We start from the raw sequence: 16882 nt of genomic DNA, 5'->3' as shown, positions 1-16882 counted from the left end.
GTCTTGTGTCTCTCAACTTTCTCTTCACAATATCCCACAGATTCTCTATGGGGTTCAGGTCAGGAGAGTTGGCAGGCCAATTGAGCACAGTAATACCATGGTCAGTAAACCATTTACCAGTGGTTTTGGCACTGTGAGCAGGTGCCAGGTCGTGCTGAAAAATGAAATCTTCATCTCCATAAAGCATTTCAGCCGATGGAAGCATGAAGTGCTCCAAAATCTCCTGATAGCTAGCTGCATTGACCCTGCCCTTGATGAAACACAGTGGACCAACACCAGCAGCTGACATGGCACCCCACACCATCAGTGACTGTGGGTACTTGACACTGGACTTCAGGCATTTTGGCATTTCCTTCTCCCCAGTCTTCCTCCAGACTCTGGCACCTTGATTTCCGAATGACATGCAAAATTTGCTTTCATCAGAAAAAAGTACTTGGGACCACTTAGCAACAGTCCAGTGCTGCTTCTCTGTAGCTCAAAAGTGGCTTTACCTGGGGAATGCGGCACCTGTAGCCCATTTCCTGCACACGCCTGTGCACGGTGGCTCTGGATGTTTCCACACCAGACTCAGTCCACTGCTTCCTCAGGTTCCCCAAGGTCTGGAATCGGTCCTTCTCCACAATCTTCCTCAGGGTCCGGTCTCCTCTTCTCGTTGTACAGCGTTTTCTGCCACATTGTTTCCTTCCAACAGACTTACCATTGAGGTGCCTTGATACAGCACTCTGGGAACAGCCTATTTGTTGAGAAATTTCTTTCTGGGTCTTACCCTCTTGCTTGAGGGTGTCAATGATGGCTTTCTTGACATCTGTCAGGTCGCTAGTCTTACCCATGATGGGGGTTTTGAGTAATGAACCAGGCAGGGAGTTTATAAAAGCCTCAGGTATATTTTGCATGTGTTTAGAGTTAATTAGTTGATTCAGAAGATTAGGGTAATAGGTCGTTTAGAGAACCTTTTCTTGATATGCTAATTTATTGAGACAGGTCTTTTGGGTTATCAGGAGTTGTATGCCAAAATCATCAGTATTAAAACAATAAAAGACCTGACAAATTTCAGTTGGTGGATAATGAATCTATAATATATGAAAGTTTAATTGTAATCATTACATTATGGTAAATAATGAAATTTAACACTATATGCTAATTTTTTGAGAAGGACCTGTACAACTTTGCAATAAAGCTATAGTGTGCAAAATTAATAGGGAAAATGTGAATTTGGGTGGAAAATATTTTGGCATGGTGGGGGGGCCCCATTTGAAAGTTCGCATCGGGGCCCATAACTTTGTAGTTACGCCACTGGTCGGCGTACATTTTAGGTTCTCACTTTGCTCATGCAAAATGGTAAGTACCGTGAATTCAGCTAACATACAGTTAGAACTTCACAATTAGGAAATAGGAAGTATCAAAAATAGACATTTCTGTCTGTCACTTAATGACTTAGCTATTTGCTTGTTTTATGGGGCGGTCCCTGGGTTTTCCAGGAGGAACTTATCTTTCTATATAAGACAAGCCAGGATCAAGAGGACAAACAGCTACGCGACAAAAGACAATGAAGGTGAGCAGCATGACACTATCCAAACAGCTGTATTATTCTATGCCTTGCTGGAGATAACGATATGCAAAATATTATTTCCAGGATCCCTGGGCTTTCCTGAGGGAAGTGCCCGTATATAGTCATGGAAGTAAGCGATGGATCATATGCTTCACATGGAACACTGGTGAGTGCTAGGACATTTTATGTGAACAGCTCAACTGTTGTGGGTAGTGGCACCAAGATGGGGCGTTATGCTTTATAGAATAGAAACAAACCTAGTGGCATGTGATTTGCTCCAAAATCAGTAATAAATGGGGTTGTCTTCTTCTGGATCGTTGGGGTCCATTAATGATTCTAAGCCCAATGGAAGATCCTTTTGTACTCTTAGTCAAACTATCTGTTTTTTTTGGTAGAGGTATTCAATCACTGGGCCAAAATAATCCAAATCTACAGTGGACATGCAAAGATTTTCTATGGGCTGGTATTTCTCTGCAAGAAAATGGCCCAAGTATTTGCCACATGTGCATTTGTTATTCGCAACAAATTACACAATTTACGGGCACTAATGGTGGTCAGATCCCCCTTGCCTAGGAATCTGGCCACTTCTGATAGACTGCAGAGGTTGTCATTAACCTTAGCAACAATCATGGCCAAGGACTGCGGTGGCCAGGTACTCCAAGATGCAAAATTAAAAACGTATTTGATCTTACAGCGGGAATTGCTCAATGTTTCCCCTTCACAACCGTGCAGCTGATTGCTATGGCCGTGAGGTTTTGCTGGTGACAAAGCTGTTCTTTGTGCAAAACCATATACCGTAATTGTTTAACCGACAGTGTGAAAACCACAGTATCACCTGACCGCTGGGTTCTTGGCCTCCATGTGAAATGACCCTGGTTCTGTGTTTGCTGATGAGTCCCTTATTGTTATTTTCAGAAGGATTTCGAGATCTTGGAAGTAGCTACTTCCATGGGTAGAAGTCCTTCGCGTGGACACTATGAAGATTTGGACAAGGAAGCGTACATTTTGGTGATCTTGTGTACCTCTAGTGTTGACCGTGAAGCAAGGACCTCGGTACAGTGTGAGGTGTCAGCCTCGTACTTTGCCATCATGGTTGGGAATGTGGCATCCTTACACTCCCGTGAAAATGAACAGGATGATTTCTCAAATGTTATTCATCAAGCTTGTGTTTCTTCTGATCAATAAATCATTTTCTGGTTTCAGACCATGTTCTATGTCACATTGTTCGGAGGAAATAATTTTTATAAGACATTGCCTTTAAAGGGAATCTGTCAGCAGTTTTTGGTATGTAATCTGAGAGAAGCATGATGTATCAGAGACCCTGATTCCAGCGATGTTTCTCTAACTAGGCTGCTGTTTCAATAAAATCCAGTGTTTTATCGGCAGATTATTACTACAGGACTAGGTGTCTTGTGCCTACTGGTCAACTGCCCTGTGTAACTCCGCCCCCAATACTGATTAGGATCTTTCGGTCAGTGTACAGAGTACACAGAATACAACTAATCCATGGAGTGGGGGTGGGGTTATACAGCGCTCAGCATTTTGAGAAATAGTAGATCTGCAGCAGAGCAGCTAGGGCTGTGTGTGATTATGAGAGCTAAGTGTCAGTCATTACATGACTCACACTGGTAACTCTACCTTTCATTTAAAATAACCTCTGGCAATAGATTTTCAGGGAGATCAGTGTCCCACCCATAGATCTCAACAGCTTACATATATCAAAAATGTGGATTTCTCTGGAATCAGACATCAGATTGCAGATATGAAGGTATCATTTTATTCAGCTTCCTATTACCTACATGCCCATATAGATGGCTTAGGAGGGTTGATTCTACTGACAGATTCCCTTTAAATGATTATAGCTGGCCAGACAACTTAGCAATAGTAGTGCAGCTACAGGTCAAGCACCTATCAGTCAGTGACAGCACAACATTTTTTTCATTTGTATCTTTTTTTTCTCATCTTTTGTGTCAAAGAGATTTTTCTACCTCAAAACCATGGTAGCCAATTACTGGCCACAGTAGCTCAATAACAACGTCATGCTTTGGTGGTCCATAGGGTCTGATGGACACAGGTATAGTAGGCAGTTTTTATCCACTAGATGGCAGTATTATATAATCTATAAACAATCTCCCCTCTACAGCCATACACAACCAAGGAATCTCAATTTGCATGAATCTTTCAGTGGGATACCTATTCTGTATAAAACATGCCCGAAACTTAGAAAATGGCTCTTTTTGAGGGCTCCTTGCATAAACCTTCCCTGTTCAGGTCTGGTTTGTGGGACATTATAACCCAACAAAAGTATCCAAAAGACAAAATAATTAAAAAAAATAATAAAAACATTTTTACACAAATTTTTCTTTCATAAATAGACAGATAATGATTACACACAGAAATGTCAATAAATATAATAAGCAGATGACAATGCAAGAATATTTTATTAAAAGTATTATTAAAATCACAGTATTTCATAAAAAAATCAAATATGTAAACAGATATAAAAGTCAAAAAATATATATATAAAAATATATGAGAATAGATGTGTCCAGCAGGGGACAGGGAGCAAGCAAACCGCGTGGCAAATGGGCATGAAATAATACTAACAGTTATCACAATACCACCAGCAAAATATTCTTGCATTGTCATCTGCTTATTATATTTATTGACATTTTTGTATGTAATCATTATCTGTCTAATTATGAAATAAAAATTTATGTAAACTTTTTTTATTATTTTTTCTTTTGGATACTTTTGTTGGGTTATAATATTATTTTTAGTATTTAATTTATTGGTATTTCTTTTCTATATAGGTTTTGTTCTGGTTTGTGGGGCAGTCTACAGTTAGTTGTTATGTACAAGCTGGTACAGACCAGAACATTTGTCCATAACAACTAGGCAGACTACAGAGGTCATAGTTCCAATGTAGGCTTAAAAAAAAAGTGACTGGACAAGTTTCTCTGGATTCTGCTCCACCTTGCCCAGGCTGCAATGTGCTGCAGGTAAACGGAGATGTCACCTTCACAGTCGTGCAGCCATTAACCCCTGCATGCAGAAATTATGTCAGCCACATGTGGACTAAACCAAATGAAAAGCTATATTACTATAATATAAATAAGATTAGGAAGATCTCAATGGAAATGGATTTATATACTGTACATATATACAGTTGTGTAGAAAAAATCACTTTCACACAGGGCCCTTTAGGTTTGGACTTTTTTCCCCTAATAATAACCTTTAATACAAATATTATATCTATATATATATATAATCGTCTAAGGGGCACTTCCGTCTGTCTGTCTGTTTGTTTGTCTGTCACAGAAATCCCACGTCACTGATTGGTCACGGCTGGCAGGGCACAGTCCGGCCGTGAATTCGCCCCTTCCGACTCTCTGTCAGTGCCCCCTCCATACTCCCCTCCAGTCAGGGCTCACACAGGGTTAATGGCTGCGTTACACCGTGTTATGCTGCGGTGTAACGCAGTCCGTTAACGGTACTACTTAACCCTGTGTGACCAACTTTTTTCAAATTAATAACAACTTTTTAAAAATAATAAAAAAAATAAAAAAATCATTATATACTCACCTTCCAGCACCTTTCCCGCTCCTCGCGACGCTCCGGGCCATGCATTGCGGTCATCATCTCGTGAGACCGCTATGCATTCTTGGGACCGGAGTGTCGAGAGGAGCATCGCTGAACGCCTCGCCTGGATCCGGGGGCCGCCGGAAGGTGAGTATATAACTATTTTTCATTTTAATTCTTTTTTTAACAGGGATATGTGTTGTGAATTCTGTTGTCGAGCTCCCTCCTGTGGTCGTGAATGGTACTTCGGCGAGTTCTGTCTATGGGCTCCCTCTGGTGGCTATGAGTGAAGCTGCGGCTTCTGAGGTTCCTTACACAGGTGACGTGGTTTGTCCTTTGGTTGGCTGCTCTATTTAACTCCTCTCAGATCGTTACTCCATGCCAGCTGTCAATGTTTTTGCATTTGTTCAGTTCGCTCCTGGATCTCTCTGGTGACCTGCCTTCTTCTGCAGAAGCTAAGTTCCTGATAGTCATTATTTGTTCATTGTTTTCTTGTCCAGCTGGTTATCATGATTTTGTCTTGCTAGCTGGAAGCTCTGGGATGCAGAGTGGCCCCGCCGCACCGTGAGTCGGTGCGGAGGTCTTTTTTGCACACTCTGCGTGGTCTTTTGTAGGTTTTTGTGCTGATCGCAAAGTTACCTCTCCTATCCTCTGTCTATTTAGTAAGTCTGGCCTCCCTTTGCTGAACCCTGTCTCATTTCTGCGTTTGTGACTTTCATCTTTACTCACAGTCAATATATGTGGGGGGCTTCCTTTACCTTTGGGGAATTTCTCTGAGGCAAGGTAGGCTTTATTTTCCATCTCTAGGGCTAGATAGTTCTTAGGCTGTGACGAGGCGCCTAGGGTCTGGTCAGGAGCGCTCCACGGCTATTTCTAGTGTGTGATAGGATTAGGGCTTGCGGTCAGCAGAGTTCCCACATCCCAGAGCTCGTCCTGTATGAGGTTTAACTATCAGGTCATTCCGGGTGCTCCTAACCACCAGGTCATAACAGATATGGTGCCCACATTGCTATATACTACGTGGGCTGTTTTATACTGCATGTGCTGTGTTATATACTGCGTGGGCTATGTTACATACTACGTCTCTGTGCTATATACTACATGGGCTGTGCTATATACTACGTGGGCTGTGTTATATACTGCGTGAGCTGTGTTATATACTGCGTCTCTGTGCTATATACTACGTGGGCTGTGCAATATATTATGTGGCTGGGCAATATACTACGTGGCTGTGTTATATACGGCGTGGGCTGTGCTATATACTACGTAGCTGTGCAATATACATGGCTGGGCAATATACTATGTGGCTGTGCTATATACTTCGTGGCTGTATTATATACTACGTGGGCTGTGTTATATACTACGGGGCCTGTGTTATACACTACGTGGGCTGTGTTATATACTATGTGGGCTGTGCTATATACTGCGTGGGCTGGGTTAAACACTGCGTGGGCTGTGCTATATACTACGTGGGCTGTTATACACTGCGTGGGCTGTGTTATATACTACGTGGGCTGTGCTATATACTACGTGGGCTGTGCTATATACTGCATGGGCTGTGCTATATACTACGTGGGCTGTGTTATACACTGCGTGGGCTATGCTATATACTGCGTGGGCTGTGCTATATGCTACGTGGCTGTGCTATATGCTACGTGGGCTGTTCTATATGCTACGTGGGCTGTGTTATAAACTGTGTGGCCTGTGCTATATGCTATGTGGCTGTGTTATATGCTACGTGGGCTGTGATATATGCTACTTGGCTGTGGTAAATTTCTCTGCTGTATCTGTGCATCATGAATCGTGGTATGTGTTAAAGAGGGGGGCCCATTGAGACTCTTTTCCCCGGGGCCCTCAAAAACCTGGAGCTGGCCCTGGCTTCACTGATTGGTCACGCTGGCTTTGTGTCAGGGTCAGGATGAAGCGGAGGTGTACTGTCAGAAGTTTAGAAAGTGGTCTGTGCTTACTCAGTGGAATGAATGTGCCCTGGCAGCAATTTTCAGAAAGGGTCTTTCTGAAGCCCTTAAGGATGTCATGGTGGGATTTCCCACGCCTGTTGGTCTGAATGAGTCTATGTCTTTGGCCATTCAGATCGATCGGCGCATGCGTGAGCGCAAAGCTGTGCACCATCTGGCGGTGTTCTCTGAGCATAGGCTTGAGCCTATGCAGTGTGATAGAACTTTGACCAGAGCTGAAAGGCAAGAACACAGACGTCGGAATGGGCTGTGTTTTTACTGTGGTGAATCCACTCATGCTATCTCCGATTGTCCTAAGCGCACTAAGCGGTTCGCTAGGTCTGCCATCATTGGTACGGTGCAGTCTAAATTTCTTTTGTCCGTTACTCTGATTTGCTCTCTGTCGTCCTATTCTGTAATGGCATTTGTGGATTCAGGCGCTGCCCTGAATTTGATGGATCTGGAGTTTGCCAGATGCTGTGGTTTTTTCTTGGAGCCCTTGCAGTATCCTATTCCATTGAGAGGAATTGATGCTACGCCTTTGGCCAAGAATAAGCCTCAGTACTGGACTCAATTGACCATGTGCATGGCTCCTGTACATCAGGAGGATATTCGCTTTTTGGTGTTGCATAATCTGCATGATGTGGTCGTTTTGGGGTTGCCATGGCTACAGGTCCATAATCCAGTGTTGGATTGGAAATCTATGTCTGTGTCCAGCTGGGGTTGTCAGGGGGTACATGGTGATGTTCCATTGCTGTCAATTTCGCCTTCCACTCCTTCTGAAGTCCCTGAGTTTTTATCAGATTACCGGGATGTATTTGAAGGGCCCAAATCCGGTGCCCTACCCCCTCATAGGGATTGCGACTGTGCTATTAATTTGATTCCTGGTAGTAAGTTTCCTAAGGGCCGTCTGTTTAATTTATCTGTGCCAGAGCATGCCGCTATGCGGAGTTATATAAAGGAATCCTTGGAGAAGGGTCATATTCGTCCGTCGTCGTCACCATTGGGAGCAGGGTTCTTTTTTTGTGGCCAAGAAGGATGGTTCTTTGAGACCTTGTATTGATTGCCGCCTTCTTAATAAGATCACAGTCAAATTTCAGTATCCTTTGCCGCTGCTGTCTGATTTATTTGCTCGGATTAAGGGGGCTAGTTCGTTCACCAAGATAGATCTGCGTGGTGCGTATAATCTTGTGCGAATTAAACAGGGTGATGAATGGAAAACGGCATTTAATACGCCCGAGGGCCATTTTGAGTACCTGGTTATGCCATTCGGGCTTTCTAATGCTCCATCTGTGTTTCAGTCCTTTATGCATGACATCTTCCGAGAGTACCTGGATAGATTCATGATTGTATATTTGGATGATATTTTGGTCTTTTCGGATGATTGGGAGTCTCATGTGAAGCAGGTCAGAATGGTGTTCCAGGTCCTTCGTGCGAATTCCTTGTTTGTGAAGGGGTCAAAGTGTCTCTTTGGAGTTCAGAAGGTTTCATTTTTGGGTTTCATTTTTTCCCCTTCTACTATCGAGATGGACCCTGTTAAAGTTCAGGCCATTTACAATTGGACTCAGCCGACATCTGTGAAGAGCTTGCAGAAGTTCCTGGGCTTTGCTAATTTTTATCGTCGCTTCATCGCTAATTTTTCCAGTATTGCTAAACCGTTGACTGATTTGACCAAGAAAGGTGCTGATGTGGTCAATTGGTCCTCTGCGGCTGTAGAGGCTTTTCAGGAGTTGAAGCGACGTTTTGCTTCTGCCCCTGTGTTGTGCCAGCCAGATGTTTCGCTCCCTTTTCAGGTTGAGGTTGATGCTTCTGAAATTGGAGCAGGGGCTATTTTGTCGCAAAGAAGTTCTGATGGCTCGGTGATGAAACCCTGTGCCTTCTTTTCTAGAAAATTCTCGCCTGCTGAGCGCAATTATGATGTGGGCAATCGGGAGTTGTTGGCCATGAAGTGGGCATTCGAGGAGTGGCGACATTGGCTTGAAGGAGCTAAACATCGTGTGGTGGTCTTGACGGATCACAAGAATTTAACTTATCTCGAGTCTGCCAAACGGTTGAATCCTAGACAGGCTCGGTGGTCGCTCTTTTTCTCCCGTTTTGATTTTGTGGTTTCATACCTTCCGGGATTTAAGAATGTGAAGGCTGACGCCCTGTCAAGGAGTTTTGTGCCTGACTCTCCGGGTGTTCCGGAGCCGGCAGGTATTCTTAAAGAAGGGGTAATTTTGTCTGCTATTTCCCCTGATTTGCGGCGTGTGCTGCAAAAGTTTCAGGCTGATAGACCTGACCGTTGTCCTACGGAGAAACTGTTTGTCCCTGATAGATGGACTAGTAGAGTTATCTCTGAGATTCATTGTTCAGTGTTGGCTGGTCATCCTGGAATCTTTGGTACCAGAGATTTGGTGGCTAGATCCTTTTGGTGGCCTTCTTTGTCACGGGATGTGCGTTCTTTTGTGCAGTCCTGTGGGACTTGTGCTCGGGCTAAGCCCTGCTGTTCTCGTGCCAGTGGGTTGCTTTTGCCCTTGCCGATTCCGAAGAGGCCCTGGACGCATATTTCTATGGATTTTATTTCAGATCTCCCTGTTTCTCAAAGGATGTTGGTCATTTGGGTGGTTTGTGATCGCTTCTCTAAGATGGTCCATTTGGTACCCTTATCTAAATTGCCTTCCTCCTCTGATTTGGTGCCATTGTTTTTCCAGCATGTGGTTCGTTTGCATGGCATTCCAGAGAACATCGTTTCGGACAGAGGTTCCCAGTTTGTTTCGAGGTTTTGGCGGTCCTTTTGCGCTAAGATGGGCATTGATTTGTCTTTTTCTTCGGCTTTCCATCCTCAGACTAATGGCCAAACCGAACGAACTAATCAGACTTTGGAGACATATCTGAGATGCTTTGTTTCTGCTGATCAGGATGATTGGGTGTCCTTCTTGCCTTTGGCTGAGTTCGCCCTCAATAATCGGGCCAGCTCGGCTACTTTAGTTTCTCCTTTTTTCTGTAATTCTGGTTTCCATCCTCGTTTCTCTTCAGGGCAGGTTGAGCCTTCGGACTGTCCTGGTGTGGATGCGGTGGTGGACAGGTTGCAGCAGATTTGGACTCATGTGGTGGACAATTTGACATTGTCCCAGGAGAAGGCTCAACGTTTCGCTAACCGCCAGCGTTGTGTTGGTCCCCGACTTCGTGTTGGGGATTTGGTTTGGTTGTCATCTCGTCACTTTCCTATGAAGGTTTCCTCTCCTAAGTTTAAGCCTCGTTTCATTGGGCCTTATAAGATTTCTGAAGTTCTTAATCCGGTGTCATTTCATTTGGACCTTCCAGCTTCTTTTGCCATCCATAATGTGTTCCATAGGTCGTTGTTGCGGACATATGTGGCGCCTATGGTTCCCTCCGTTGATCCCCCTGCCCCGGTGTTGGTTGAGGGGGAGATGGAGTATGTGGTGGAGAAGATTTTGGATTCTCGTGTTTCGAGACGGAAACTTCAGTACCTGGTCAAGTGGAAGGGTTATGGTCAGGAAGATAATTCCTGGGTTTTTGCCTCTGATCATGCTGCCGATCTTGTTCGTGCCTTTCATCTGGCTCATCCTGATCGGCCTGGGGGCTCTGGTGAGGGTTCGGTGACCCCTCCTCAAGGGGGGGGTACTGTTGTGAATTCTGTTGTCGAGCTCCCTCCTGTGGTCGTGAATGGTACTTCGGCGAGTTCTGTCTATGGGCTCCCTCTGATGGCTATGAGTGAAGCTGCGGCTTCTGAGGTTCCTTACACAGGTGACGTGGTTTGTCCTTTGGTTGGCTGCTCTATTTAACTCCTCTCAGATCGTTACTCCATGCCAGCTGTCAATGTTTTTGCATTTGTTCAGTTCGCTCCTGGATCTCTCTGGTGACCTGCCTTCTCCTGCAGAAGCTAAGTTCCTGATAGTCATTATTTGTTCATTGTTTTCTTGTCCAGCTGGTTATCATGATTTTGTCTTGCTAGCTGGAAGCTCTGGGATGCAGAGTGGCCCCGCCGCACCGTGAGTCGGTGCGGAGGTCTTTTTTGCACACTCTGCGTGGTCTTTTGTAGGTTTTTGTGCTGATCGCAAAGTTACCTCTCCTATCCTCTGTCTATTTAGTAAGTCTGGCCTCCCTTTGCTGAACCCTGTCTCATTTCTGCGTTTGTGACTTTCATCTTTACTCACAGTCAATATATGTGGGGGGCTTCCTTTACCTTTGGGGAATTTCTCTGAGGCAAGGTAGGCTTTATTTTCCATCTCTAGGGCTAGATAGTTCTTAGGCTGTGACGAGGCGCCTAGGGTCTGGTCAGGAGCGCTCCACGGCTATTTCTAGTGTGTGATAGGATTAGGGCTTGCGGTCAGCAGAGTTCCCACATCCCAGAGCTCGTCCTGTATGAGGTTTAACTATCAGGTCATTCCGGGTGCTCCTAACCACCAGGTCATAACAGATATGGTGCCCACATTGCTATATACTACGTGGGCTGTTTTATACTGCATGTGCTGTGTTATATACTGCGTGGGCTATGTTACATACTACGTCTCTGTGCTATATACTACATGGGCTGTGCTATATACTACGTGGGCTGTGTTATATACTGCGTGAGCTGTGTTATATACTGCGTCTCTGTGCTATATACTACGTGGGCTGTGCAATATATTATGTGGCTGGGCAATATACTACGTGGCTGTGTTATATACGGCGTGGGCTGTGCTATATACTACGTAGCTGTGCAATATACATGGCTGGGCAATATACTATGTGGCTGTGCTATATACTTCGTGGCTGTATTATATACTACGTGGGCTGTGTTATATACTACGGGGCCTGTGTTATACACTACGTGGGCTGTGTTATATACTATGTGGGCTGTGCTATATACTGCGTGGGCTGGGTTAAACACTGCGTGGGCTGTGCTATATACTACGTGGGCTGTTATACACTGCGTGGGCTGTGTTATATACTACGTGGGCTGTGCTATATACTACGTGGGCTGTGCTATATACTGCATGGGCTGTGCTATATACTACGTGGGCTGTGTTATACACTGCGTGGGCTATGCTATATACTGCGTGGGCTGTGCTATATGCTACGTGGCTGTGCTATATGCTACGTGGGCTGTTCTATATGCTACGTGGGCTGTGTTATAAACTGTGTGGCCTGTGCTATATGCTATGTGGCTGTGTTATATGCTACGTGGGCTGTGATATATGCTACTTGGCTGTGGTAAATTTCTCTGCTGTATCTGTGCATCATGAATCGTGGTATGTGTTAAAGAGGGGGGCCCATTGAGACTCTTTTCCCCGGGGCCCTCAAAAACCTGGAGCTGGCCCTGGCTTCACTGATTGGTCACGCCTGGCCGCGACCAATCAGTGACAGGCGCAGTCTGGCCACGAACTGGCGTGGAATTTGAACCACGCTTCGCTAATTGGTCACGCCCGGCCGGCCGAATCCTGTGTATAAATTGCATTATTCTGAAAACTTCATAAATAAACTACATACAGCCATGGCCAAAAGTATTGACACCCCTGCAATTCTGTCAGATAATACTCAGTTTCTTCCTGAAAATGATTGCAAACACAAATCATTTGGTATTATTATATTCATTTAATTTGTCTTAAATGAAAAAACACAAAAGAGAATGAAGCAAAAAGCAAAACATTGATCATTTCACATAAAACTCCAAAAATGGGCCAGACAAAAGTATTGGCACCCTCAGCCTAATACTTGGTTGCACAACCTTTAGCCAAAATAACTGCGACCAACTGCTTCCGGTAACCATCAATGAGTTTCTTACAATGCTCTGCTGGAATTTTAGACCATTCTTCTTTGGCAAAGTGCTCCAGGTCCCTGATATTTGAAGGGTGGCTTCTCCAAACAACCAATTTTAGATCTCTCCACAGGTGTTCGATAGGATTCAGGTCTGGACTCATTGCTGGCCACCTTAGAAGTCTCCAGTGCTTTCTCTCAAACCATTTTCTAGTGCTTTTTGAAGTGTGTTTTGGGTCATTGTCCTGCTGGAAGACCCATGACCTCTGAGGGAGACCCAGCTTTCTCACACTGGGCCCTACATTATGCTGAAAAATTTGTTGGTAGTCTTCAGACTTCATAATGCCATGCACACGGTCAAGCAGTCCAGTGCCAGAGGCAGCAAAGCAACCCCAAAACATCTGGGAACCTCCACCATGTTTGACTGTAGGGACCGTGTTCTTTTCTTTGAATGCCTCTTTTTTTCTCCTGTAAACTCAATGTTGATGCCTTTGCCCAAAAAGCTCTACTTTTGTCTCATCTGACCAGAGAACATTCTTCCAAAACGTTTTAGGCTTTTTCAGGTAAGTTTTGTCAAACTCCAGCCTGGCTTTTTTATGTCTTGGGGTAAGAAGTGGAGTCTTCCTGGGTCTCCTACCATACAGTCCCTTTTCATTCAGACGCCGACGGATAGTACGGGTTGACATTGTTGTACCCTCGGACTGCAGGGCAGCTTGAACTTGTTTAGATGTTAGTCGAGGTTCTTTATCCAACATCCGCACAATCTTGCGTTGAAATCTCTTGTCAATTTTTCTTTTCCGTCCACATCTAGGGAGGTTAGCCACAATGACATGGGCTGTAGACTTCTTGATGACACTGCGCACGGTAGACACAGGAACATTCAGGTCTAATGAAGATGGACCTGTAGCCTTGAGATTGCTCATGCTTCCTCACAATTTGGTTTCTCAAGTCCTCAGACAATTCTTTGGTCTCCTTTCTTTTCTCCATGCTCAATGTGGTACACACAAGGACACAGGACAGAGGTTGAGTCAACTTTAATCCATGTCAACTAGCTGCAAGTGTGATTTAGTTATTGCCAACACCTGCTAGGTGCCACAGGTAAGTTACAGGTGCTGTCAATTACACAAATTAGAGAAGCATCACATGATTTTTTGAAGGGTGCCAATACTTTTGTCCACCCCCTTTTTTATTTTTGGTGTGAAATTATATCCAATTTGGCTTTAGGACAATTCTTTTTGTGTTTTTTTTCATTTAAGACAAATTAAATGAAGATAATAATACCAATAATTTGTGTTTGTAATCATTTTCAGGAAGAAACTGAGTATTATCTGACAGAATTGCAGGGGTGTCAATACTTTTGGCCATGACTGTATACATATACTGCTCAAAAAAATAAAGGGAACAATAAAATCCCACATCCTAGATATCACTGAATGAAATATTCCAGTTATAAATCTTTATTCATTACATAGTGGAATGTGTTGAGAACAATGAAACCTAAATATTGATCAACGTAAATCACAACTAATATCCCACTGAGGTCTGGAGTTGGAATGATGCTCAAAATCAAAGTAGAAAATGAAGTTACAGGCTGATCCAACTTCAGTGGAAATGCCTCAAGACAAGGAAATGATGCTCAGTAGTGTGTGTAGCCTCCACATGCCTATATGACCTCCCTACAACGCCTGGGCATGGTCCTGATGAGGCGGAGGATGATCTCCTGAGGGATCTCCTCCCAGACGTGGACAAAAGCATCCGCCAACTCCTGGACAGTCTGTGGTACAATGTGACGTTGGTGGATGGTGCGAGACATGATGTCCCAGATGTGTTCAATCGGATTCAGGTCTGGGGAATGGGCGGGCCAGTCCATAGCTTCAATGCCTTCATCTTGCAGGACAGACTCCAGCCACATGAAGTCTGGCATTGTCCTGCATTAGAAGGAACCCAGGGCCAACCGCACCAGCATATGGTCTCACAGGGGGCCTGAGGATCTCATCTCGGTACCTAATGGCAGTCAGGCTACCTCTGCCGAGCACATGGAGGGCTGTGCGGCCATCCAAAGAAATGTCATCTCACATCATTACTGACCCACTGCCAAACTGGTCATGCTGAAGGATGTTGCAGGCAGATCGCTCTCCATGGCTTCTCCAGATTCTGTCACGTCTGTCACATGTGCTCAGTGTGAACCTGCTTTCATCTGTGAAGAGCACAGGGCCCAGTGGCGAATTTGCCAATCCTGGTGTTCTGTGCCAAATGCCAAGCGTCCTGCACAGTGTTGGGCTGTGAGCACAACCCCCATCTGTGGACGTCGGCACTCAGACCATCCTCATGGAGTTTTTAACCATTTGTGCAGACACATGCACATTTGTGGTCTGCTGGAGGTCATTTTGCAGGGCTCTGGAAGTGCTCCTTCTGTTCCTCCTTGCACAAAGGCTGAGGTAGCGGTCCTGCTGCTGGGTTGTTGCCCTCCTACGGCCCCCTCCACATTTCCTGGTGTACTGGCCTGCCTCCTGGTAGCACCTACAGCCTCGGTACACTATGCTGACACACAGCAAACCTTCTTGCCACAGCTCGCATTAATGTGCCATCCTGGATGAGCTGCACTACCTGAGCCATTTGTGTGGGTTGAGTACGCCTCATGCTACCACGAGTGTGAAAGCACAACCAACATTGAAAAGTGACCAAAACATCAGCCAGAAAGCATTGGTACTGAGATGTGGTCTGTGGTCCCCACCTGCAGGACCACTCCTTTATTGAGTGCGTCTTGATAACTGCAAATAATTTCCATCTGTTGTCTATTCCATTTGCACAACAGCATGTGAAATTGATTGTCAAACAGTGTTGCTTCCTAAGCAGGGCCGGCTCCAGGTTTTTGAGGGCCCCGGGCGAAAGAGTCTCAGTGGCCCCCCCTTTAACACATACCCCGATTCATGATCGCATATAAACAAAGCCATGTAGTATATAACACTGCCCACGTAGTATATAGCAGCCCATGTAGTATATAGCAGCCCATGTAGTATATAGCAGCCCACGTAGCATATAGCAGCCCACATAGTATATAGCAGCGCCACTCACTCATGCACTGGTAGGACTAGGAGCTCCTCCTGAATCTGCCTCATAACTTCAGCAGCACGGCAGCCAGCCAGGGGCGGAGATCAGAGCAGAGAACGTGCTCTCTCCCCCCACAAACAATGTCATGCTGGCTGCCTTCTCTTAACCCCTATGTGTGCCTGCCTGGCTGCAACTCACTGAGTGATAAGATGCTTGTGTCAGAGCTGGCACATAGGGGTTAAGAGAACGCAGCCAGCAGTGACTTTGTAGGCGGAGAGAGCATGTTATCTCCTGCTCTGCTCTCCCAGCTGTATCTATGACAGCGTGAGTGGGCCCCCCTCTCTCCCCAGGGCCCCGGCATTTGCCCGCTGTGCCGGATGCTGACGCCGGCCCTGTTCCTAAGTGTTTGATTTCAAAGGAGTTTCATTTACTTGGAGTTATATTCTGTTGTTTAAGTGTTCCCTTTATTTTTTTGAGCAGTGTATATATATATACAGTATATATATATACCATATATATAACATGAGTTATTTAATCACAAAATCTTTATACTAGTTTTTATTTCCATGCATTGGGAACATTACACACTGTTTTCTAATTCATAACTTGGAGAAATGTATATCATTTTAAAAACTCACAATATGTACTATTTTTTGTGGATTTAGCATTCCTGTGAATCACTAACCTAATATTTAGTTGTATACCCACAGTAGACCTGCCTCACATATATGTTGCCTAGAGTCAACCAACTTCTGGCCCGTCACCTGTTATTCCAGCCCAGGAAGCTTGGACTACATCCGCCAATTATTTGGCATTTGTTAACTTTGCTTGAAAAATGGCAATTTTTGATGTCACCCCACAAGTGTTCTATCAGATTAAGGCCTGGGTGTTGGGCTGGCCTCTCCATAACCTCAATTTTGCTGGACTGGAACCAAGATTTTGCTCATCTACTGGTGTGTTTAGGGTCGTTGTCTTGTTAAAATACCAATTTCAAGGGAATATC

The 16882-nt window shown here is 44.7% G+C and overlaps 1 long non-coding RNA gene across 1 annotated transcript; it reads left to right on the top strand.

Moving 5' to 3' along the window:
- Positions 1 to 1477: 1477 nt before the first annotated feature.
- Positions 1478 to 2754, top strand: LOC138667622 (uncharacterized). Its single transcript, XR_011318865.1, has 3 exons — positions 1478 to 1552; positions 1634 to 1715; positions 2465 to 2754. It is a non-coding gene; the product is annotated as an uncharacterized lncRNA (long non-coding RNA).
- The last annotated feature ends 14128 nt before the right edge of the window (positions 2755 to 16882 follow it).

The sequence above is a fragment of the Ranitomeya imitator genome, chromosome 2, assembly GCF_032444005.1.
Source record: "Ranitomeya imitator isolate aRanImi1 chromosome 2, aRanImi1.pri, whole genome shotgun sequence".
Lineage (NCBI taxonomy): Eukaryota > Metazoa > Chordata > Amphibia > Anura > Dendrobatidae > Ranitomeya > Ranitomeya imitator.
Note: the sequence above shows the minus strand (reverse complement) of the source record. Positions and strands in the feature narration are given on the sequence as shown.